Here is a 26810-nt window from a genome sequence, read left to right as displayed (position 1 = left end):
GAGGGGAGGTGTTGGTGGCATGAACAGCAACAACATTTAAGAGGCATCTGGATAGCAAGTTGAATGAGTAGAGCATGGACTGATATGGAATTAATGCAGGCAAATGGGATTAGTACATTAGGTTTGATGGTCAGCATAGATATTGTGGGCTAAAGGGCCTGCTTCTATGCTGTACAGCTCTATGACTCTATTAAATAGCATTTCATTTCAGTATTACATAAGTTTACAACAAAAGGTATACGTCTTGTATTGTTACAAAAATTTCCGAAATTATCTCTCAAATTCTACTGTATTCCTCCTCTATACTGCAGTGTTATACCAGTTAGACTGTGCACAAGTTACTACAAAAATATTAAAATGATCAGAAATCTATTCTTGGTTTTATTAGTTGAGAAATATATTTTATCTTAACCACGTTACGGTAGTGCTAGTTGTTTTTTACATAGTGCCAAAGGATCTTTTCCCTCTGTCTGATTGACAGATTAATTTAGTATCTCATCCAAAACTCCTACAGCATCTCCAATTGCTCAATATTTCCTCAGTACTACAGAGAGTCTGTCTAGCCTGCATGCTCAAGTCTCGGTAATGTAGTCTTCCATTACATGAATATATTTAACAATATACCAGCTCAGTGGTCACCAGTCCTTTCAAAATTTGTCCTTTTCTCCATTTCACAGGAAGTAGAAAAATACAGAGAAACAATCCATGCCTTCACACAGCAACCTTAAAGACCTCCCAACATGATGCATGATAGAAACATAGAAAACCTACAGCACAATACAGGCCTTTCGGCCCACAAAGCTGTGCCGAACATGTCCCTACCTTAGAAATTACTAGGCTTACCCATAGCCCTCTATTTTTCTAAGCTCCATGTACCTATCCAAAAGTCTCTTAAAAGACCCTATCGTCGCCAGCAGCCCATTCCATGCACTCACCACTCTCTGAGTAAAATACTTACCCCTAACATCTCCTCTGTACCTACTCCCCAGCACCTTAAACCTGTGTCCTCTTGTGGCAACCATTTCAGCCCTAGGAAAAAGCCTTTGACTAGCCACATGATCAATGCCTCTTATCATCTTATACAAAGGCCGAGTTCACTCAAACTGTTTTCACAAGGCATGCTCCCCAATCCAGGCAACATCCTTGTAAATCTCTTCTGCACCCTTTCTATGGTTTCCACATCCTTCCTGTAGTGAGGTGACCAGAACTGAGCACAGTACTCCAAGTGGGGTCTGACCAGGGTCCTTTATAGCTGCAACATTACCTCTCGGCTCCAAAATTCAATTCCACGATTGATGAAGGATAATACACCGAATGCCTTCTTAACCACAGAGTCAACCTCTGTGTTTATGTCCAGAAGGGTTTTGATCAACCAAAACCCTTCTGGACATAAACACAGCACCTCCCAATCACACCACTGAAGAATCCTGGAGGAAAGGTTGAGCAGAAAAACAATTTTACAAGTGAACGGTTTTATCAGAGCTGACAATTCAAAGACCAGGTTTAGCTTGCTGTGAAGCATGTGGACAACACCTAAACAGATAAGGGATAGATCATGCAAATGTCACCACCTTAAAATTTCACCTGGCTGTGGCTGACGACATCTTGATCTAACCATGGGGCACATAATAACAACCTCACCCAACAAGTTTTAGGTCGACACTTCGGAGTTACATATTCTCTCCAGTAGGTTACTGGACTGGTTAGGCAAAATAAAATTATAACAGTGATAACAACTTCTGTTCCTAGTTTTATACAAAAGAAGAAAATTTAACAGTAGTCAACTTAGACTTCAATAGTAACATGGTTCCAATTACCACGTTTTATTATTAACCAACATTGTAGAAAGTTCTTCCGAAAAAAGGCACTCAATTCACTCATCAAAAAATCATCAAGATACAAGCTAGGTGAGTTTCCAACAGAGCAAAACTTTAGCTTCTTTTGTCCTCTCGATGGTTCAGTTGACATCCAATTGGACAGTTAGGAAAAGAATATCCAGGTATCTACATTTTAATACAATCAATGAAAAGGAAATGTTATTTAGCTCTTTAATTGCTCTCCTGATTTCACTTTGATCAGGAAAAGAAAAGATGATAGCTCACATTACTGTTGCAAGTTTAGTATTTAATGCATTTGTATAACAGGGAAATGTTATCTAAATGTAAGGCACATATTATCAACTTGAATTTGCCAGTTACCTCTCCTTGCACCCCTCTTGTCTAAAGCAAGTCTCTGGGTACAGTCTCCTGCTGGGATCCCAGCACACAGCCTTTCCAAGCAAATTGACCAGTCCCTCCCCAAGGTTGTTTTGAGGGCCAGTTCAGCTTGGACTTCATGTTTACTGCCCATCAAAGGTCACTGGCCCTTTGCACCCTTGAGTTGGGCAGTGAGGCCCAGAAAATGAATAGGCTCTGAGTAGCATAATATAGAGGCACTTGGTCCTGAACACTGTGGATGTTATCTTGGGAAAGGATGCTGCTATTGGTGTGCTTATCCTTCCAGTGAATTTGGGGGATTCTGCAAAGACAGTGTTGGTGGCATTTTCCCAGTGCCTTGAAATCCCAGTTGATGGTAGTCCAGGTTTCAAAAGCTTATAGAAGTGCCTCCAAAACACCCTTGACAACCTTTGATAGAAGGCAAAGCTGGGAGTATGACATTGCCTTCTGGCAAAGCCGCACTGTCCATTGAGTCCAATGATAGGGGCCAGTCTCTCTGTGATTTGCCCAACAATATGTTGGTGTTAGATATGAAATCCGAGTGACCTCACTAGAATCTCCAGATCTGAAGATCAGTGGGCAAAGGGAGGATAAGTTTTCTTTTCATTAATTTACATTAATTTAAAGATTTTAATTTTTTCACAATGTTTTCATGCATTTTAAATGTTTATTTTTTTATTTTATAGTTGTTTTATAACGTACTTCAGTTGTTAGAGTTTCTAAATGTTCCTGAATGCCTGAAACCATTAAATTCAATGATAGCTTTGACAGAAGACTAAATCCACCCCCAGCTTTGCTAACTGTCAAAGCTTGACAGGGTTTGGGGGTGAAGCCTCTGTGCAGCATCACTGGTAGCCCAGTTATCATCCATATCTTACCGCCCGCTGGGAGGGTGCAGACTGGCAGCAAATTGGCATAACATTGTAGGCCGAAGGGCCTGTACTGTGCTGCAGTGTTCGATGTAAGATTGACGTGCCGTCCCAGGTAAATGCAGGTATACAGGCACTGCAGCTGGAATTTCCACATGATGAGCCAAATTCAGGACCATCCAGCCCCATATCACCATCAGGACTGAGAAGACCACCATCTTTTACTTTCTGTGGACCACTAACAATTTGGAGAACAGTCACAATCAAATATCATGTTGAATATTTAATTCAGCACTGTATTATGCTTTTTGTCCTCCGTATTACTTCTTGCCAATTTATCATTTTGAATAAGTGGGATTTCTTGCAATGTGATTTTAATTGTTAAAAGATTAAATTTTGTTGTCTTGGTAAAAGGGATCCAAAGAAATTAGCAGAGGTAGACAGGAATGTGAATTCAATTGAAATCAGATCAGCCATGATCTTATTAAGGTGCGGAACAGGCATAAGGGGATGAATGACCTACTCCTCCTCCCAATTCACGTGTTATATGAGAACTAAAACAAGTAGTATATATCCTTTGAACACCAACATCAAGGCCAGTCCTCTTGCTCATTCTGATGCACGGCACACTCCCTGCTCTCTTATCAGGAGGATGATTTTTTCATGTTGAAATCACAATTTATGCCACGTGTTGACACACAGCTCCAACGCCCACTGAATAAAACCTGCAGAACCTGGGGCAACTCAGCATCAGGAAACATTCTGTTGCTCTGACTCAGCTTTCTAGCTGACATTATCAGGCACTGTTTCATCCCTGCAGAAATGAACACCCCCATAATTGTCAGAGCCATTCATTTTAATTGTCAAAAATGATTATTCTTAACGGCAGCTGGATGGGTATAAGCATTTTTTGGAATGACAGTTTCAGCTCTCAGCAGTCATGGGTTTATGCACTCAAGTAACACTGAGTATTTTTGACTCTCAATAGCCCGGTGCTGCATAGCTTCATTTAATTTAGTTGTGTCTATGTGTGAGGCATGAGTCAGTTTCCTCGAGGTTTGTTTTTAATAAAATTTATTGTTGTTTGTTAAATGTATAAGCCAATGTGATAATAAATAACAATACCCTGACTTTTGAATGCACAGAATGCTTCACTGTGTGAATGTCACTGTGCAAGGAACCAGTAATGATTATTGATGTGTTGGAATCAAGAGTCCTCTGTTTTCTTAATCAAATGAAACATTTTATTTAGAATATTGATATCTGGTGGTTCTGTGCACCAAAGATCTACAGTTTGACCCAAGCAAGTGGCTTAAAGAATGGAATGAGTGACAATTTCTGAAAGAAATAACAGACCTCAGCAGCATACACTAACCATTTCCAATGCTACAATTGGATGATCAACTCAGTCCATTAACTTATCTAACTTACTTTTCATTGCATAACAACATGGGTGAATAAACCACAGGATCCAAGGTAAGCATCTAACCTTGGATCTATAGCCAGAAGCCTCCACAATTTATTGCATTGTGTGAAGAGATTCTTCCCCTACAGAAACATAAATTTGTATTTAGTACATTCATCTGTCAAAGTGTAACAAGTTTACAGTTTCAGAATTTTAGAAACATCATTTCTCACTGATTTACTTCTAAAAGCCCAGTAAGGCAGTCTTTTATTGATCGATGGTAATGCACAATAATCAATCATCACAATCTGATTGTATGTGTCACAGAAACCAGAATTCAAGTTGCCACATTTGAACCAGAAATTCCCTCCATTTTAAATCATGTACTACAGCCGAATATCTAAATTAAAAGATATGTTGCAGCTGCTTCCGTCAGCTTTCCACGCTCTACAGACTCCAGCCATAAGCAGCATTAAAGGGAGAACATCTCATGTCATTACAAACAAGCAGCCAGTGATTTTCTATCCAAGTTAATGGTCCGGAACTTCTGGCCCACAAGCTTGTGATTTCCTGAGATGCTAAAAGTGTCACATTGCAGAATCATTCCTACAGCCTGTTCTAAATGTCATTGCCATCAAACAGTTCAAACAGGAAATGACTACAAGCAATACTTATGTCCCGGTGTTCATAATTTTAGAATGATGGAATGATACTATACAGAAGGAGCTCATTAGACTCATTGTGACTGTGCTGGCATTTTGTAATAGCGGCCCCATTCTCCTGCTTTTTCCTCATAACTCTGTTTCCCCTTCATATTTAAGATAAGATAAGATCTTTATTAGTCACATGTACATCGAAACATACAGTGAAATACATCTTTTGTGTAGTGATTTTGGGGGGCAGGCCGCAAGTGTCGCCACGCTTCCGGCGCCAACATAGCATGCCCATAACTTTCTAACCTGTACGTCTTTGGAATGTGGGAGGAAACTGGAGCACCCAGAGGAAACCCACACAGACACGGGGAGAACGTACAAACTCCTTACAGACAGTGCCTGGATTTGAACCCAGGTCGCTGGCGCTGTAAAACATTATGCTAACCACTATGCTACCGTGGCTATTTATTTGAAAGGGTATTAACTACATAATACCCTTTCAAAAGTTACCATTAAATCTGCTTCTAACCCCACTTCAGGCAGTGCATTCCGATCATAGCATCTCACTGCAGAAAGATATCATAGGTACCCTTTGATTACCAACCCTTCTGCCACTGGAAACAGCTTCATGTTATTAATTTTATCAAGATGCTTCATAAATTTGGACATCACGATCAGATATTCCCATAACCTGTGCTGTCTCCAAAGTCCTCGTGAAGCATAGCACCCATAATTAAACACAGTGTTCCAGACTGAGCCCATTCTCATTGATAATTCTTCAGCATAACATGCTCTCTTTTGAAATCTATAACTGTGTGGAGGGCTTCTGATGGATATTCACTATCCAGAATCAAGAGGCTTTTTGCGAACCTTAGCTTTTTAGCACGGCAGAAGAAACTGTCTAAGGTTCAAAATGTTATTGTTAATCTTTAACTAGTGCTATTTACCCGTCCTCTTGAGAAACAATACTATCCAGGCTCAGGAAGCTTATTGTTGACTTCACTGAGACTACAACCTAATCAGAAGAAACGAGTTCCAGCCATCTGACCTGATCAATGCAGTTGTGAAAACATCACGTGCAGATGAGATTGTCACTGGCAAAAACAAAACAAACGATATTGAAAGGCAGTAAAGGGTGGCGAGGAGTTACAGAGATATGGAGCCCACTCCTCAGACTCGACCTGAGAAAGATCACTTCCCAGAGCCTTCTTTCTGTGATGAATGACTTGTTTGTCTTGTTCATACTCATTGGTATGTTTTTCTAGTTTGTAAGTATTGTACTTTTGTTTGGAAATCCTCTGTGGAATTATAACCTCTGTTAGAATTTACTCCTGGAATAAATGTGCCACCTTTAAATAAAATAACTCTGTTTAATCTGTTTCGTCAGCTGGAAGCATCTACTTCTTGGTTGGGATGGGGGACCCACTGTGAGAAATAGTAATTATTGACAGGTAAACCCCATCTGAAAAGAGACCAAAGTACTTAAGTAAATTAGTCTTTGCACTATTGGTTAATATAGTATAATCTCCCTAAAGTGAGGATGTTGATAGATACCTACAACTATAAGACTTAAGGTCTTGGCTTAAGTTTAAGACTCTAGAATGGGTGCACTCAATATCATCACATGGTACATTTATTAAAAAATCCAGTATATATTATTAGTATTAATTAGTAGTTGTCCAATTCAGAGTGCACTCGATAAGTGCTGTGGCACACCACCTAGTACTATAAATGGCTGATATCCTGGTTCCAGTAACTGCTCAGGCAAATCCCGGTCCATATTATGAATGTGTTAATAGTATAACAGAGATATGGAATAGTAGATTTGATGCTCCTCAAATTGAGCATGATGGATGGAAAACACATAGAGGAAATCCACTTCCACACTTGTCCACGTGAAAGACTATCTATGAATTATTATTGACTCGACCATTAGCACAGGTGTTACACATCCCAGGACATACTGCAGGCCACTTACTCAGCTGTGGTCATAAGTTAGCCAACGAACAAGGAAAACAAGCTGTCAGGATGGACTTTGCTAGGGTTATGGTAGTAACTAAGCAACAAATAAAAGATAACTAGGGTGCTGTTTTAAGTATACTCCTAGATACTAGTAAACCCAATCCCAAAGGATTTCCAACACAGTGCAAATACGAGGCTGTTGGTGAAGGTAAGATTTGAGTATGACACTCTAAAAAAGATAAGAAGGAAATACCTCCTGCTAATAAGCAGGAAGAACTGATTTGAGAAGCCCATCAAGGATCTGGACACAATCATGGTGGCAGACAAGCCACTCATGCAAAATTAGCCGTGTTATACTGGTGGCCCTAAATGATGATTGATTGCAAGTGATTTGTTGCAAATTGTAAAGAATTGTTGGCCTATCATAAAGGAACAGTCGGAAGACCACCTCCTGAAAGACAAATAAAGCCAAAGGCACTGATGCAGGTGTGGCAAATTGATTACATCAGCCCATTTCCAGCATCCCAAGGCAACCCACCTTCTCGTAAACCAAATAAGTATATTCTTGTAATAGTTGATCCTTGTATGGGATATATGTGGTTAGTCCCCACCACTTCTTGTAGTGAGATCGCTACTGCTGCAGCACTCCAGAACTCGATATTCCCACATGCTGACATTCCCACTTGTTTATATGCAGACCAAGGGTCTTCCTTTATTGGTAAAGGCTTACAAGCCACGTGTGAACAAGAAGGAATACAAGTGAAGTACAGAACTCCATTCCACCTGCAACTGAGATGGGCATTGGAGAGAAGGAATCAAGAGGTTAAAAGAGGCCTGGATAAACTGGTCTACTCCAGAGATTGAAGGTGGGCTACACTTGTCCCTGAAGTACAGCTATCTGTAAACAATACGCCATTAGCAAAAATAGGGGTATGTCAGAATGTTACACCTTATCTCTTAATGTATAATGTCCAGTTGCATACTCCCCTGATTACTAAATCAGCCCAACCATCACCTACCCCAGATTCAACTCTACTCAAGGTGTTGAGAGAGTTTATAGGGATTCCAGACATGATAAAAGAACCTGACCAGCAAGTTTGGATATCGACAATAGGTGGTTGGATTCAAGAAATGATGTTCCATAAGAATAATTCTGATCCTAGTTTCCATCCTAAATGGAAACCTCCTTGTCTCGTTACCAAGGTTAGCAACGCTAGGACTGTGATAATCGGGGTCAGTAGGGGAAACAGGACTGTAAGTAGATCCATCTCCACAGGCAACATTAAACCTGCCCCAGCAGCATTTATACCCACAGAATGAGTTGGAACCCCGATATGAAATCGATATATGCATCCACTATGGAACCCTCACATCCTGACGGGGCATGGGTAAAGTGGACTGAGAAGATAAGACATGTGCTTAAGTCTAAAAAGAAACGTGGAAATTCCCTTTTACTTGAGGGAAATCTCCTAGATACATTGCCTAGGTATGATAGAACCAAGAAGGGTTGTTGTTTTAGGTATAAGGAAGGTTCATCTTCAACCCTGGAAGAGTGAAGAGCAGGGACCACCCTTATCACATCATTCTTCCTCCTCTTCTTTTCCTGATTCTCATCACAATTATTACCGACAGATATGTATGTTTCTTGACTCATGTTGAGGAGCATCTTGATGTATCTATCGCTGAAAATTGATCTAACAACACAATCTTGAGAAAAGATGAGTCGACAAACATTTTCTACTCACTCATTTGGGTATTGCAGATATACTTTTAACATGAGTAACCTATATAATATGGTTTTTAAGACTTTACATATTGTACTTTGTTAATATACTGTATTATTCGCCACTAATAGTGGCACTATACCCTCTTGGTTTACCCTTTTGACATTTATATTCAAACCAGTATGTCTTACTATATCATGTGTTTTATCCTTTACTATTGTAAAAGACTTATCAGGAGAAGAAGATAACAACACACAGCCTAACGCAACAAGAATCTGTGGTTCTGCTTAAGGAAATATGAAGACTCCTGTGAAAAGCAATGGTAACCTTTTTAACGTACGACGTCACCAGCTGATGAGAAGAAGCAACGATACACAAAGACGCTGACCAAAGCTTGAACTATTTCAAAGTTGGAATAAGCAAGATCTGCTTATGAAGAAGAAGAAGAAACGTTCAAGATGGACTAAAATGGACCTATTATATGAGAATGCTTTGTATTGCTGTCACGTGTTTAGAGAATGTGTGATGATTAAAACTCCGCCAAAAGTTTAGGGATATGTACAGCTGAGTTCAAGGAAGTGAACACTTAAACAATTTATGATCACATAGAAACCCTTCTATCAGGAAGTACTCAATGAGTCCCTTGGGCACCCAATCAAGAAAAGCTCCTCTAGTACCAGTAGCCTACTAGAACAGTTGGTGGAGTGAACGTCTGCTCGCAGGAGGAATCCTGGCAGGAGACTGATCTCAAAACTAGTTTCAGCAAGGACTACCTGGTCTAGAAACCAGGGTCAGGAGGCTTTTTGTGAACCTCAGCTTTTTAGAACAGCAGAAGAAACCGTCTAAGGTTCAAGATGTTTATTGTTAATCTTCAACCAGTGCTATTTACCCATCCTCCTGAGTAACAATACTGAGGAGGCTCAGGAAGGAAATTGTTGACTTAACTGAGACTGCAACCTAATTGGAAGAAACAACATTGTCTTTGTTAACCTAAGTCTCCTGCCATCTGACCAGATCAATGCAGTTGTGAAAACATCACATGCAGATGAGATCATCACTAGATGACTGGCAAGAAAAGATATAAATATTAGAAGGCAGTAGGGGTGGGGAGGAGTTACAGAGATGAAGACATAGAGTCCACTCCTCAGCCAAGAAGGATCGCTTCCCAGCGACTTCTTTCTGCAATGGATGACTTGTTTATCTGCAGCTCATTGGTATGCTTTTCTAGTTTTTAAGAATTGTACTTGTGTTTGGAAATCCTTTGTAGAATTATAATCTCTGTTAGAAATTACTCCTCAAAATAAATGTGCTCCATGAAAATAAAATAACTGTGTTTAATCTGCTTCGTTAGCTGGAAGTACCCTCCTTTGTTAGGAGAGGGAGACTCACCGATCAAAATAGTGATTATTGACAACTAAATCCCTTCAGAAAAGAGACTTAAGTAGTTAAATAAATTAGTCTTTGACTTCTCAGTTGATATATTTAATCTCCCTAAAGTGAGGATACTGAGAGACACTTATAACTAATAAGGCAAGGTCTTGGCTTAAGTTTAAGACTCTAGAAAAGGTACACTCAATATCATCACACTAAACAGCAGAATATTTTTTCTCTCTCTCTCCTATAAATTCCCCTCAATATCTTCAATCATGTCCCCCTTCAACTTTCCAGTTCCAGTGAATAGAACCCCCATTTGTGCAAATTGTTTGCTTCAATTAAAACCTTTATGTCCTGTCCTAACCTGGGCAATTCTAGCTACACATTTTCTAAAGCCATTATATCCTTCCCAACATGTGATACCAAGAACTTCTCTCAATATTCGATGAATGCTCTAACCAGGGCTTTGTAATCAAGTTAATCTTTTGCTGTTACAACGTTACTGTAGTTACATATCAAATTTAGCTTCTAAAAAGATTGATTATATTTCATTAGAAGCACTTGGAGCTAGTACTCCAATAAGTGTAAAGGGGAGTAAATAAAAGCAGAAGGAAATTAGTGGAAGTCCCAAGGCATGTTTACAAATAAAACAAAAAAAAATGAAAAGTATAAATCAACAGGACATGTTTTGCACTCCAGAGCTAGGTAACTTGAGGCTATTATAACTAATAGTGGAATAATGAAACTGATGAACATAATATATAAGGCATTATAAATATATAAATCACAGAAAACAATTAAAGCTAGAAATGCAATTCAGCATAAATCCAAATTAAATATTACTTCCTGGAGTTTAAAGTTGTTCAATTACTTATTTGTTACCCAAATTAAAACATGGAAAATATATTATTTAATTTGTTTAATTTAAGCTTCTTGAACTACTTTTTCTTTGAAGAATAGCATTAGTGATCATTTCTGGGTGAAGTCATACCAGCTGTGAAATGATATCGGGCACATCTATGCTAGGTCGTCAGATGTTTTCCCAGTGTACCTCGTGCCATCAATCATTGCACAGTAATATATATTGGAGCTCAAAGCTCCATTGTGCAACGGTTACAGGAAAATCAGGAGCACAAAATGCTAAGCTCTTGCTTCATTCCTATTTTAAAGGAATCTTGTCATTATCAGGAGCTTCCAGGCAGATTCAGAATTGACCGTTGACTGCTCTAAAAACTCCCAAAGTCCACTTCTGTATGAACTTCTTTCTATGAAGAGGTGAAGATCATGATAACTTCCAGTTTTCTCGCCACTGAATCATTCCAAGCAGTAACTGTTGATCTCTGCTGTCTTTCTCAGTCTGCAACTCAGTGTAGAGTAAAAGAGGTTACGAAAGCTCTATACAAATGGGGAAACAATGGGTATCAAAATCAAGAGATCGTAGGTTTAAGGTGAGTGGGAGTAATTTTAAAGGGGAACTGAGAGCTAAGATTTTTATACAGACAGTGGTTGGTATCTGGAACACACTGCCAATGTAGGTAGTGGAATCAGATGCAGTTACAACATTTAAGATTGGCATTTAGGCAGACACTTAAATAGGCAAGGCTTAAAAAGATATGGTCCTAATGCAGGAAATGGGATTCCTGTAGATGGGCAAAAAGGTCGGCATGGACGTGATAGGCTGAAGGGCCTGTTTCTGTGCTGTATGTCTCTATGATTCTATATTTTTATTTCAGTGAGGTTTCATATTCATGAACAACTTTGATCTTTTCATTCATAGAAAGTATTTCCTCTAACATCCATGTCATTCTGGATGATGAAAAGAATTTCAGGTGATGGACGCCATGTTTTCTGGCAGCTTCCACATCCTTCAAGAGTTTGCCTTTCCTGACATCTTCAGCAGTCAGCACTGATCTAAGGGGCTCTTCTCTATTAGGTGGCATCTCACATATGTTCACACTCCAACAACTGCAGGTGAGTGACAATACATGCCAGCAACATAAGTATTAAAGATAGTAGAGAGAAATGATATTGCCTTTCTGAAGATGAGAGCAGCAATGGATGGCATCTGACTACTCAATATCAAGCTGTTTCTAAAGAGGTTCAGGAATTTCTCAAATGCTCTTGCTGGACCAGGGTAAGAGAAGAAAGATGTCGTAAAGCTTCCATCAGTACTTCTACAGCAACTGTCCTCTGAGCCCGTAGGTGCTGTGTGATGGGGTTGTTGCTAACTCCATCCAAAGAAATGCACATCACCTCAGGATTCCTTCAAGTTCCTCATTATCTTCTACATATGGTGTGGCAGGCCTGACAGCTTGCAGACTATCTCACTGTGCAACGGCATCATTCCAGTTATGAAATAATCCCCGTTGTGATCCTCATCCAATGATTGTGTGAGGGCATGGAAGTGGTAGAATGCCAACAGTGGTGGTGAGGGTGGTAGGCAAGGGGTGGTTAATGTACCAGAATGTAGGGCATGTGCGGTAGCAGCTGCTATGCGTGGATGAGTGTTTCTGTAGCTGAGAGCATCTTCAGTGGTGTTTAGCTCATCTTGTGAGAACTTGAAACTTCTTGTGACATTGCTGTATTGTGTGAGGATTCTCACTCCTAGAGGAGACAACTTGAGCCACCTGCAAGCACATGTATCTTCTGGTGGGTCTCCTGGCACCCTCTGGCACACAAGACCTTTCCCTTGGTATATGTGCCATTAATGAATTCTTCCATGCTGTCTCTTCTCCCTCTCCTCTCCAAGCCTCTGTGCTCCTTGGGCATTTTAATGTGTGTGGCTGCTGCCTAACAATCACGGGGAGTGTACCTTTAGACAGGTCCTCCTAAAAAAAACCTGAGACCTCAACTTCCTAGAAGAACAAGGAAAGCTGACTCATGTACTTCCCTGACTTTGAGATATGCTCCAGGGTCTAATTCCTGGAACTGCGACCCAACAGTAATGTGGGTGTACCATTGTTGGGAAGGATGCAATGGTTCAAGAAGTTGGCTCACCACCATCCTCTCAAGGGCAATTAGGGGTTGGCAATAAAGGTTAGCCTTGCCAGTGACGCCAATATCACTGAAATAAAAAAGAGATCACTTTTCAAATGATTGCCATAGTTTATCTGTCATACATAAAATTCCAATTCTACCTCAGCTAATCTGACTGATATTTAATGGCATCATTTATCTTTATGATTCTAGTTTAACATTACTCTCAGGTTCGGTATGATAACCTGTTTTATCAAGATTACTCTTTTCTAGAGGAATCCTAACCATAAGATGATTTAGTATCTCTTTGCAGTGTCAGATCTTTCATTGTTGACTTCCTGACATTATTCTAGAAAACTATTTCGACTAAATTCCATGAGCTCATCCTCCAAATAATTTTGCCATTTTGGTTTGTCTTATCCACATGAAGGTTACCATCCCTCAGAATTACTGTATTACACTGGTGCTCCTCAAATTTCCTAATTTATATACAGCCCAAAACCATGATTTCTGTCTGGAGCCCTGTAAAGTACTCCCAACAGTATTTTCTGCTCTTTGTTATTTCTTAGCTCAACCATTCTGATTTAACATTCTGATCTCCCTGTCGTCTTATCTCAGCCTTCATTGTCAGGGCAACCACAGTCTTCTCCATTTCCTCACTTCTTTTTTTAAACTGTTACACCACCTTGAAATTTTTTAGATCCCAATCACTGGCTAAAATAAAAAGCAAATAGGGAGTTGAAGTGAGCTGTTGTACTTCAGACTGGAGGAAAGCATACAATTGTGTCCCTCACTAGACAGTGTTATAACCACTGTTATTTTTGATATAGATTAGGAACCTGGGCTTTGGTATTCAAAGCACAACTACAAGCCTTGCAGATCTTATGAAAGTGTAGTTTACATTGAGGTGAATTTTGAATGAGGGGAGACATAGTTACACGATAAGGAGGGAAATCATATAAACCTGAGGTGTAGAGGCATTTCTTCTTGCAGAGGCTGGTGAATCTCTGGAATTCTCTACTCTGCAGGGTGTGGAGGCTAGATTGTTGGAGGTATTTAAAGAGGAGGTAAATTTTTGAAACATCAGGTAATTGAGGGGTATTGGGAACTGACACAGAAGAGGAGTTGAGTGTGGATCATCCATGACTATATATTGAATAGTGGGACAGGCTTGAGGAGCCAAGTGGCCTACTTCTGCTCCTATTTTCTTGTGTTCTTGTGAGAATAGAAATAGCTATTAGAATGCCATAGACAAACAGGTGAATTTGCCAGGCACATAGCAGATGCAATTTATACAGAGAATTGTGAAGTATACATTTTGCTAGAAGCAATAAGAAGAGGCAATGTGAACTAAATAATAAAATGTTGAAAGGAATGCAGGAACAGAGACTTTGGAATGTACGCACACAAAGCGGAAACACATGCAATGGCCATATGAAAAGAAATAGGAACAATTTTAAGCCTGTGATGATATTGAGTATACCATTCTAGAGTCTTAAACTTATGCCAAGACGTTAAGTCTTATAGTTATAGGTGTCTCTTGTTACGGACTCAGTGAAAGTCCCTTTAAGATAGAGAGTGTGTGTGTATGTGTGTGTGGGGCGTGCTTACGTCAATAGAAGATTAAGGACATAATGACGTTGTTGAAGAAGAAGAAGAGAGAGAGAGAGAAGGGAGAGAGACACCAGCCTGCTTGTTTTCTCTATCGTTGGATGAGAAACAATAACTGTGTTTGCCACAGAAATCCATGTATGGAAGTTGGAAGTAATCCAGTGGAGTTCACTTTGTTGCTGACCTGTAGAAGGAAACAGGTATTTGTATGTGGACGACCACGATTTGGATGCTTTTCAGGGTGAGGAAGTCACTACCGGGTAAACACTGGAGTGTCGTTTGGGTTCCATCGTGGAACATTTGGATTTCGTATTTACTCTCCCTATGTTCTCTACGTCTACGTCTTATCTTCTGACAACGGTAGTTGTTGAAGAAGCCCTTGCTCATGTTTCACCTTATAGCTTGCGGAACTGAACTTTAAGAACCATTCCGGAACTGGGAGTTTTGGACTTTGCCACACACACACACAAAGAGTTTAGTTTTGGGGTTAACGTTCAAGGTTTAACATTTTTGAATTCTAACATACTAACATTTTTACTTTTATTTTACATATTATCATAAGTAGTAATTAATAAAATAGTTTTTAACACTGAATCATGCTCAGTGTGTTTCTTTTGTTGCTGGTTCGTGACACTCTCAGTATCCTCACTTTAGGGAGATTATACTCTATCAACCTATAATGCAAAGACTCACTTACTTAACTACTTTAGTCTCTTTTCTGAAGGGGTGCTTAGTTGTCAATAATCACTATTTCGAGCAGTGGGTCTCCCTTCCTAACCAAGGAGGAGATGCTTCCAACTAACAAAACAGATTAAACACAGTTATTTTATTTAAATGGGGCACATTTAAATAAGGAATAAGTTCTAACAGAGATTATAATTCTACAAAGGATTTCCAAACACAAGTACAATTCTTACAAACTAGAAAAGCATACCAATGAGCTGCAGATGAGCAAGTTGTCCATTGCAGAAAGAAGGCTCTGGGAAGCGATCCTTCTCAGGTCAAGGCTGAGGCGTTGACTCTATGTCTTCATCTCTGTAACTCCTCCCCACCCTTACTGCCTTCTAAAATTTATATCGCTTTTGTTTGTTTTTGCCAGTCATCTAGTGATAACCTCATCTGCATGTGATGTTTTCACAACTGCATTGATCGGGTCAGATGGCTGGAGCTTGTTTCTTCTGATTAGGTTGCAGTCTCAGTTAAGTCAACAATAGGCTTCCTGAGCTAGTATTGTTTCTCAGGAGGATGGGTAAATAGTACTAGCTAAAGATTAACAGTAAACATCTTGAACCTTGGACAGTTTCTTCTACCGTTCTAAAAAGCTGAGGTTCACAAAAAGCCTCCCGACCCTGGAGAGTGAATATCCATCACACCTCTTCTTGCTAAGCGAAGGTTTCTAGCCCAGCTAATCCTTGCTGAAACTAGTTTTGAGATCAGTCTCCTGCCAGGATTCCTCCTGCGAGCAGACGTTCACTCCACCAACTGTTCCAGAAGGCTACTGGTACTAGAGGAGCTTTTCTTGATTGGGTGCCCAAGGGACTCATTGAGTACCTTCTGATAGAAGGGTTTCTGTGTGTTCATAAATTGTTTAAGTGTTCACTTCCTTGATCTCAGCTGTACTTATCCCTAAACTTTTGGCGAAGTTTTAATTATCATTCATTCTATAAACACGTGACAACACAAAATATTTTCATATAATAAGTCAATTTTAGTGCATCTTGAATGCTTACACTATATCAGCCAATAATGCAAAGACTAATTTACTTAACTAGTTTGTCTCTTTTCTGAAGGGGTTTAGCTGTCAATAATCACTACTTCGAGTGATAGCTCCCCCCTCCTAACCGAGGAGGAGGTACTTCCAGCTAAAGAAGCAGATTCAACACAGTTATTTTAGTTTAATGGAGCACATTTATTTTGTGTAGTAATTTCTAACAGAGATTATCAGTATTGGTATTGGTTTATTATTGTCACATACCAAGGTACAGTGAAAAACTTGTCTTGCATACCAATCGTACAGATCAATTCATTACATAGTGCAGTTACATTGAGTTAGTACAGAGTGCATTTGAGGTAGTACAGGTAAAAACAATAACAGTACAGAGTAAAGTGTCACAGCTACAGAGGAAATGCATTGCAGGTAGACAATATGGTGCAAGGTCACAACAAGGTAGATTGTGAGGTCAAGAGTCCATCTCAACATATAAGGGAACCGTTCAATAGTCTTATCACAGTGGGATAGAAGCTGTCGTTGAGCCTGGTGGTATGTGCCCTCAGGCTCTTGCATCGTCTGCCTGATGGGAGAGGAGAAAAAAGAGAATGTCCCGGGTGGGTGGGGTCTTTGATTATGCTGGCTGCTTCACCAAGGCAGCGAGAGGTAAAGACAAGAGTCCATGGAGGGGAGGCTGGTTTGCGTGACGCGCAGGGCTGTGTCCACAACTCTCTGCAGTTTCTTGCAGTCCTGGGCAGAGCAGTTGCCATTCCAAGCTGTGATGCATCCAGATTGGATGCTTTCTATGGTGCATCGATAAAAGTTGGTGAATGTCAAAGAGGACATACGGAATTTCTTTAGCCTCCTGAAGAAGTAGAGGCACTAGTGAGTTTTCTTGGCCATGGTGTCTAAGTGATTTGACCAGGACAGGCTATTGGTGATGTTCCCTCCTAGGAACCTGAAGCTCTCAACACTTTCAACCTCAGCACTGTTGATGTAGACAGGTGCATGTACACTGCCCCCTTTCCTGAAGTCAATGAACAGCTCTTTTGTTTTGTTGACATTGAGGGAAAGGTTGTTGTCAATTCTACAAAGGATTTCCAAACACAAGTAAAATTCTTACAAACTAGAAAAACATACCAATGAGTTGCAGACAAACAAGTCATCTATTCCAGAAAGAAGGCTCTGGGAAGCGATGCTTCTCGGGTCAAGGCTGAGGAGTGGACTCGATGCCTTCATCTCTGTAACTCCTCCCCACCCCTACTACCTTCTAATATTTCCCTCTTCAGAATCAAAATCAGTATCAGGTTTATTATCACTGTCTTATCTAATGTGAAATTAGTTGTTTTGCAGCAGCAGTACACTACAAAGTCATAAAAAACAATAAATTACAAAGTAAATAAATAGTGCAAAAAAAAGGAACAATGAGATAGTGTTCATGGGTTTATGGACCATTCAGAAATCTGATGATGGAGGGGAAGAAGCTGCTCCTTAATCATCGAGTGTGGGTCTTCAGGCTCCTGTACCTCCACCCCAATGTTAGTAACAAGAAAAGAGCATGTCCTGGATGGTGTGAATCCTTAATGATGGATGCCGCCTTCTTGAGGCACCACCTCTTGAAGATGTCCTTGATAGTGAAGAGGGTTGTGTTTGCGATGGAGCTGACTGAGTTTACAACCCTCTGCAGCCTCTTGCGATCCTGTGCATTGGAGCCTCCATACCAGGCGGTGATGTAACCAGTCAGAATGTACATCTATAGAAATTTGCAAGAGTCATTGGTAATATACCAAATCTCCTCAAACTTCTAATGAAGTAGAGCTGCTGGTGTGCCTTCTTTGTGATTGCATCAATGTGTTGGGCCAAGGATAGATCCTCCAAGATGTTGACGCCCAGGAACTTGAAGCTGCTCACCCTTTTCATCGCTGACCCCTCAATGAGGACTGGTGTGTTCTCCTGACTTCCCCTTCCTGAAGTTAACAATCAATTCCTTGGTCTTGCTGACGTTGAGTGCAAGGTTGTTGTTGTGACACCAATCAACCAGCCAATCTACCTCACTCATATATGGCTCCTTGTCACCATCTGAGATTCTACCAACAACAGTGGTGTCATCTGTGAATTTATAGATAGCGTTTGAGGTGTGCTTAGCCACACAGTCATGAGTGTAAAGAGAGTAGAGCAATGGGCTAAGCACACATCTTTGAGGTGTGCCTGTGTTGATTATCAGCGGGGAAGAGATGTTATTACCAATCTGCACTGACTGGTCTCCCGATAAGGAAGTTGAGGATCCAGAGGCCCAGGTTTTCAGGCTTGGTGATTAATACTGAAGGGACTTTGGTGTTGAACACTGAGCTGTAATTGATGAACAGCAGCCTGATGTATGTTCTACTGTTGTCTGGGTGCTCCAAAGCAGAGTGGAGAGCCGGTGAGATTGCGTCCACTGTAGACTTATTGCAGTGGTAGGCAAAATGCAGTGGATCCAGGTCTTTTCTCAGGCAGGAGTTAATTCTAGCCATGACCAACCTCTCAAAGCACTTCATCCCAGTAGATGTGAGTGCTACTGGTCAGTAGTTGTTCAGGCAGCTCACCCTGCTCTTCTTGGGCACCGGTATGATTGCTGCCCTTTTGAAGCAGGTGGGAACCTCAGACTGCAGCAGTGAGAGGTTGAAGATGTCCTTGAACACACCAGCCAGTTGGTTGGCACAGGTTTTCAGTACCCAGCCAGGTACACCGTCAGGGCCTGACACCTTGCAAGGGTTCACCCTCTTGAAGGATGCTCTGACATTGGCTTCCGAGACAGAGATCACAGGGTCATTGGATGCTGTGGGGATTTGCATAAGTGTAGTGTTATTCTTGTTTTCAAAGTGTGTGTAAAAGGTGTTGAGCTCATCAGGGAGTGAAGCATCTCTGCAATTTATGCTGTTAGGTTTCATCTTGTAGGAAGTAATGGCATGCAAACCCTGCCACAGCTGTTGTGCATCCGATTATGTCTCTAATTTCACACAGAATTGCCTTTTCTCTCTCATAATGGTTTTCCATAGGTCATACCTGGATTCTTATAGGATATTTGATCGCCGGTCTTGAATGCCACAGATCTAGCCCTCAGCAGACTGTAAATCTCCTGGTTCATCCAGTGCTTCTGATTTGGGAAAACTCGGTATGTTCTCAAAGGCACACACTCATCCACACAGGTCTTTTTCTGCCTGTCATCTAGTGACGACATCATCTGCATGTGATGTTTTCACAACTGCATTGATCAGGTCAGATGGCTGGAGCCTTAGGTTAACACAGACAATGTTGTTTCTTCTGATTAGGTTGCAGTCTCAGTTAAGTCAACAATAGGCTTCCAGAGCCAGGACAGTCTTGCTTCTCAGGTGGATGGGTAAATAATACGAATTAAAGATTAACAATAAACATCTTGAACCTTAGGCAGTTTCTTCTGTTGTGCTAAAAACCTGAGTTTAGCAAAAAGCCTCCTGACCCTGAATAATGAATGTCCATCACATTAGGGGGTCAAGGACCTGAGGAGCATTGTCTAAGAATTAGACCCAGGCCTTTCAGGCTGAAGTTCGGAAATATTCTACATGCTGGCTTTGGTCAGAAAGGTGAAAAAGCAAATTGGTTCCAAAATTGACTCAGCAGCAGGAAGCCAAGGATAATAGGTGATGTTTTTGTAATTGGGAGGCTGTTATCAATAGGATTTCACACAACTTAATACTCAATCAGTTGTTTTTAATAAGTATTGATGACCTAGGCTGCAAGGAACATGACAAAGAAGTTTATAGATGACACAAAAATTGGTGATGTGGTTGGCAGTGAGGAAGAAAGCTTTAAACTGAAGAAAGGTCTGGTTAGTTGGGCTGAAAAGAGGCAAATGGAACTTAATACACAGAAGAGTGAGTTAATGCATTTAGGGGAGATGAGACAAGGCAAGGGAACAAACAATAGATGGCAAGATATTGAGTGGTGTGGCGAAACAGAAAGGCCTAGGATTTTCTGTCATCAGATCCTTAAAGTAGCAAGACTAATCTATAAAATGCACCTGAGATGATTTACTTTATTAGCAAGACATAGAATATAACAGCAGGGAGTTTATGCTGGAATTGTATATAACATTGGTTAGACCAAAGCTTCAGAACTCGGTACAGTTTTAGTCATCACACTACAAGAACCATGTGACTGCACTGGAAATGGTGCAGAGGAGATTTATGAGGGAGTTGTCGGGACCAGAACATTGTTTTCTTTGGAGCAGAGGAGGCTGAGGGAAAACTAAATTATGATGTGTAAATTTATGAGCAATAGAGTTATCACAGGGGTCGTTAATGCACACATTAATTGGACAAGTCAAATTTGTGGTAATAAGGAGGGGGGTGAATTCTTGTAATATTTACAAGGTGGTTTTCTGGATCAAAGTATTGAGAAAACAATTAGGGAAAAGATGTAATTTCTTAGAGTTAATGAATAATCTTACTTTAAAAGATCCTTATGATAGAATTTTTTCATTGAGTTTGAAAATAATGTAATTCGATCCAAAATAAAGATTTTAAATCTAAACAAAGAAAATATTAAGCTATGAGAGAAAAATTGGCTGTAGCTAATTTGCAAACCATATCAACAGGCCTGATGGTAGACAGGCAACAGTAGCACATAAAGAAATAATGCTTGATTTGCAAAACAAAAATACCCTCAAGGCATAAAAACCCAACAGGAAAAGTGGTCTATCCGTAGCTTACAGAGGAAATTAAAAATGGTATTAAATAAAGAAAGAGACTTTTAAAGTCAGGAGAAGCAGCCATAGGCCTTAGATTTGGAACCTTTTCCGAATTCCAAGAAGGATCAAGACACTGATAAGGGAAAGATAGAACCTGACAGTAAACTGGTGAGCAAGGTAAAAGCAGACTGTAAGGGCTTCTATACGTCTATAAAAAGGAAAACTCCAGCAAGGGCAAATGTGTGTCAGATACCGACAGACAGGGGAAATTATAACAGGGAATAAGAAAATGCAGAGATATTAAATAACTACTTGGTCCCTCTCCACATGGAAGAAGACACAAAAAAACACTAGAAATACCAGAGAACTACACATGTAGTGAGAATGAGGAACCGAAGGAAATAAGCATTAGTAAAAAGAAGTGCTGGAGAAATTGGTGAGATTAAAATTCATTAAATCCCAAGAGCATTTATATCCTTCAGTCGCAAAAATCTAATAATCTCCGATTTAACATTATTAATTAACCTAGCACCCTGTGAGAGAGATTTTCATACTTCTCCCACTCTTTGAGTAAAGGAGTCTTTCCTAATTTCTTCTCTCAATGCTCTGACCCAGATTTTAAAGATTATGTCCTTGTGTCCTTGACTACTCGAATAGCAAAATTTTCTCTCTGTTTATTAGTTAACGTTACAAATCCAAACAACTCCTTGCAAAGTCATAAAACCTTCAACCAAATCACTCATTAGCCTTCCATGTTTCAGGGAATACCAGACTAGTTTATGTGATCTATCCTCACCACTTAACTCTTGAAGGTGTGACAACTACCTATGCTGCACTCTGTCCAAGGTCAATATATCATTTCCAAGGTGCAGTGCCCAGAACTGCGCATAATATTTCTAATGAGGTCTAACTGGGTCTTCCTGCAACTACAGGAAGGTTTATTTTCTATTTCAGGTTTAAATACAATGTTTTCCCTACATTTGTGGTAGTTCAGGTAATGGAAGTTCACCATTACAGAATTCACAAGTCATTACCAAAGATTTGAGATAGAGAATAAAAATTTGCTCTGATGGAATTTATGTAAAAACAATAAAAGAGTGGATATAATGTATCAAAATTCCTTCAATAATTAAAATAAATAAATAAATTTGATTGAAAACATGTTAATAGACCAAGGACTAATTAAATACTAAAATACAAACTGTTTAGCTCACCTCAACATACAGGTCTGACTGGTGTAGGATCAGAGAAATGAATTCCCAGTGTAACGCAGGGAAATCCTAGCCAATGGATCTGCCGTTCGACCCTAACGCGGACCAGCAATGGAACAAATGTAAAAAATGCACTGACATCCATCACTCAGCTAATTCCAGGCTTACAGTCATTCTGTAATTCACTCTGTGTCACTCAGAATCTTACAGTAGTTCCATACTTACCGGAAAGCTGCTGAATACCTGCTGTATGCGATGTTGTGACGTCACCATGCAGGTTTCCAGCACTTGTGTCATTTGGCTAACAATTTAGACAATGTAACAGACACTTGCACTTGAAAGTAACTTATTAAAACAGAAACATAGAGAGAAGGGTTAAGGTGCCACATTAAGTGCAAGTCTTCATGTTAAACTTAAAAAAAAGGACTAATTGGCATCAAAGCACAAAACAATCATCCATGAATAGGCATTAGCAACACTTTGAATGGTTAAGTTTAGAAACCATATTCCAATGTTAGAAGTAGTGCAAGATATTTGCCGTCCTAGGGTTTCCTGAATCAAAGTGACTGTGGTAGCAACAAAGTTCAGGAACACATCTTCAGTTATAACATGGTAGTCAATGGGGAAGAAAGAGTTCATGTTATGGAAAATCACAGAGCAGATGGTTTTCTCAGAACGCAACCCCTCCATAACGTAGGATACTCTGTATTATGAGTAGTCAGTGTCCAGCGCAGATTCTTGTGGAACATCATGGAACACTATTTTTAGCTTTAGGACATGATGACAAGAGTAGGGATAATCTTCTCCTCGCTAACAATATCCTAACGAGACAAGTTATTGTCTCCAGCTTTTTAGGTTAGTATTGTTCTTTTGGACTGAATGTTAAGCAGCTTAATTCTATAATTTAGGTTTAGCAAGGTGTTCATCAGTTTTACTTTTCTTAGTGACTCAACTGAACCATGACAGATTTTATAGCAGGAAGAAGAACATTGCATGTATTGTGGTTGTTTCAAATCTAAATAGAGATTGAATTTGTAATCCCAAGGGTTCAAAGGTAACTATTTAGATTTTATAAATGTATGTGTAAATTTTTCTAAATTCACAATATTTTAGGTATAGATTATTTTGTGCATTTAAAAATGAATGCAACCATGAACGCCTGCAGAGTTCTGTGGAGAAATTCTCAGAGACCAGAGTAGTGGTAGTTTACACCATTTATGGAATTTACATCAGGGTGTGTTAGAGTGGATTTCATCAGCTCCTCACTATTGTGATAGTCAAGCGATGATTTCTGTTCCTTTTACTTGTGAACACAAACATGCCTTTAATAACCTAGTGTTCTTTTTGAATTACACAAGTTGAATTGTCTGGTGACATTGTGGGGTGTATGTGGTACGGATTGCAGGAATTTGTTGGGGAGGGATGGGTCTACTAGTTCCTGATATTCTGAGAACTATCTTATTCCCAAAATAAAATAATTGGATGTGTTTACTGTTTCTTGTTGGTCTGCTAGTGAATATGAACATTTTTGTTTTCTTCAATGTATAAGAAATATGTCTGCCATTGAATATCAATATATTATTTACATAAGAGAACTTATAACCATACAAACACATTGTGAAATAGGGAGCTGAGATTGCCAAGTACTAATTTCACTATTTTTTTTCCATTTATTCTGTATTTTAATATGAAATTGCTAAGCTGCTTTTCCATCAGCATTTCTTTCCTCAGTAGATTCATGAGAATCACAAGTACTTTCTGTGTGGAAGTACATGGTAATTAGTGAGGGAGCAAACAATTGTTTTGAGTATTTTGAATGAAATGGGAGTAAAACATTAATGGTTGTAAGAAAATGCCATGAAATCTGTATGCTGAGAAACGTGTTTTGTCACTTTTCCTGCAATCTGCCATTTTCTTTCCCATTAGGATGCATGTACTTTGGACCCAACAGACATTCTTTCAGTATCACCTGAAGACCTCATCCCTTGAATTGGTGCTTTGATGTCCTAAAGAGACCAGCTGTCCACCATCATGTAGCAACACCTCCAATGCTGCATCTGTCGAACTTGGACTATGTTCCTGAATTTGCAACTGCACTGTGGTTCCACTTGACTCCTGTTGATTTAGCGAAGCAAAACTTTAGATCATTGCTCATTCTCAAGCACTTACAGCAGTAGAGAAAGTTGCCTGTCTGTTGTGCAGGAATGCACTATGAGAATGGCAAAGTCTGTTAAGACATTCTGTAAGGAAAACACATCTGCTGTAAATTGGCTGTACTTGTCACAGAAAACTGCATCAGCACACAACATTTGTTTTGTGCTGCCTTATAGTGAAGATGATGTCCAGATTCTATAATGATTATAAATTCTTGGCATGCTTGTGGGATGCAATCAATGTGAAAAACATGTTCACAGGTCAATTCCTTTAATTGGCTTTTCAATTTCAGTTTCACATTTGCTTTTATCATCAATTCCAACAGCAATTATTTCTGTGTGAACAACTGCCCATTTCCTGCTCCCTTTAGGTGTTTAATAGTCATTGCTATTGTTCAAACTTGAACAGATAAATGACTACAATTTTCACTTTGAAGAGGGAATTTCCCTATTGTTACATGTTGCTATTTCATAAGGATGATATAAAATGGGAAGGAACATTTCCATTTGGCTTGTGCCGGTAGTTTTACAGAGCCATGAGTGGTGGGTATCATCCCATTTGTACTGTACGCCGCAAATACACATTCCCACACCGCTGCAAGAGTTCTTCACATAAAATACTTACGTAATTTCCAATTATTTGAAAGCACTAGCAGGAACAACCACCTCTTCATTTTTGAAAATTTTCAGATAAGACCTTTTAAACGCATCTTGACACAACATTGGAGCTATAAGGTTAAGGAGGAAACACAAATTGTACGCAAGCATGCAGATTCTCAAAATGCAATTCTGGGAGCTCTGCCTGCTTTTAGAAGCTCACAGATACTTCCACCTTTACATCACAATGAAATGGAAACTGATTTGCAGTGATGTAAAATCACCCTAAGGTGGCTTATGCTCTATATGGCCAGTCAAAATACTGTACATTCAAATAATTTAATTACATTTACATAAACTGGGATATGTTATTTTGAATTGAATATAAACAATTCTACATTCAAACAATACACAAGTGTAAGTAGAGGATACCTCAACAGTGAGTGATCACAATATATCTATGTTAACAGATGTTTTGTTGAAATTGTGTTTTACATTGCTAAGGATTTCTGCAAAGTGCAAATTAAATGTGGTTGTAAAATACGGACAGTTTTAGTTACATAGTTGTTCAATTTAAATGGAAAGCAAAACTATGTTTTACAAAAAGGTGAATGGACATCCAGTTATACCTAAGATGGATTAAAGTGGTGAAAAAACCCATGGAAGTAGAATTTATGTTATTTCCCCCATGGTATCAGCTCTGAAATATTAACAAGGTAATGATTGATTTTTCCCACTCCTGTATCAGCCTGAGGAGGGAGAGTATTGATTTTCATTTTAAGCAATTGAGTGTGCTACTTGTTTAAGAACAGGATGTGTTGTTGTCAGCAGAGCTTCAGTGCAATAAACTTATCCTAACTCAAGGTCCTAAAGAGACACATTGGTTCATATTGGCTTACTTTCAAACTGTATGGCTGAAGAGTATTGCTTTAAATTTTATTATCATATTGCTTGAATACTCACGAGCCGAAATGAAGCCAGCAATTCTGAAGGAACAGCCAGCATTCAGTTGCCTCCAGGTAATTAACTGGACTTGCGAGAGGGAGGGTGAGAGAAAGTAGGAAACTTTTCAGCAAGTTATCCTAACATTTGTCATTATTCAGAAAGCAGCAAGTACTCACTTCTTACATTTCTTTATGATGGCATGTAAGCCATTATCCTAACAAATGAGTCTACAACAGAGCCAATCTCAGTGAAGACTGGTGTCAAACAAGGCATCATTGCACAGCAATTTTACCTTTTATGAAGAATGTCAAAGATCTAGAGGGAAAATCCCAGGAATGTGGTATTTCAGTTGCATGGGTGACTAAGGAAACTCCATAAGTATTCCTGCCCTCAATTATGATGGTGCTCTGTGTGTGGGCATGAAATGTAAAGCTGACACATTTGCAGTCACCTTCCTGCAGAAGTGAGGGGAAAATACAATTCAGCCTCATTCTAATACTCAACCATCAACCAACCACCTAACCAATTCTCCGGTCTTTAGTAAATACAATTCACTCCACATGCTATCAAGTAATGGCTGAGTCCACTTGAAGCAGTAAATTTTATAGGTCTGGAACACATCCCTGCTGTTTTGCTCCAAAACTAGTTATTCCTCAAACCAAGCTGTTTCAATACGTCTACAATACGGGCAACAATAC

The 26810-nt window shown here is 39.6% G+C and overlaps 1 long non-coding RNA gene across 1 annotated transcript; it reads left to right on the top strand.

Annotated features, from left to right (window-relative positions):
• The first annotated feature begins 9952 nt into the window (after window positions 1–9952).
• On the top strand, window positions 9953–25985 carry LOC127576039 (uncharacterized). Its single transcript, XR_007957161.1, has 3 exons — window positions 9953–10043; window positions 11981–12174; window positions 24344–25985. It is a non-coding gene; the product is annotated as an uncharacterized LOC127576039 (long non-coding RNA).
• Window positions 25986–26810: the final 825 nt, after the last annotated feature.

This window comes from Pristis pectinata, chromosome 11 (assembly GCF_009764475.1).
Source record: "Pristis pectinata isolate sPriPec2 chromosome 11, sPriPec2.1.pri, whole genome shotgun sequence".
NCBI lineage: Eukaryota > Metazoa > Chordata > Chondrichthyes > Rhinopristiformes > Pristidae > Pristis > Pristis pectinata.
Note: the sequence above shows the minus strand (reverse complement) of the source record. Positions and strands in the feature narration are given on the sequence as shown.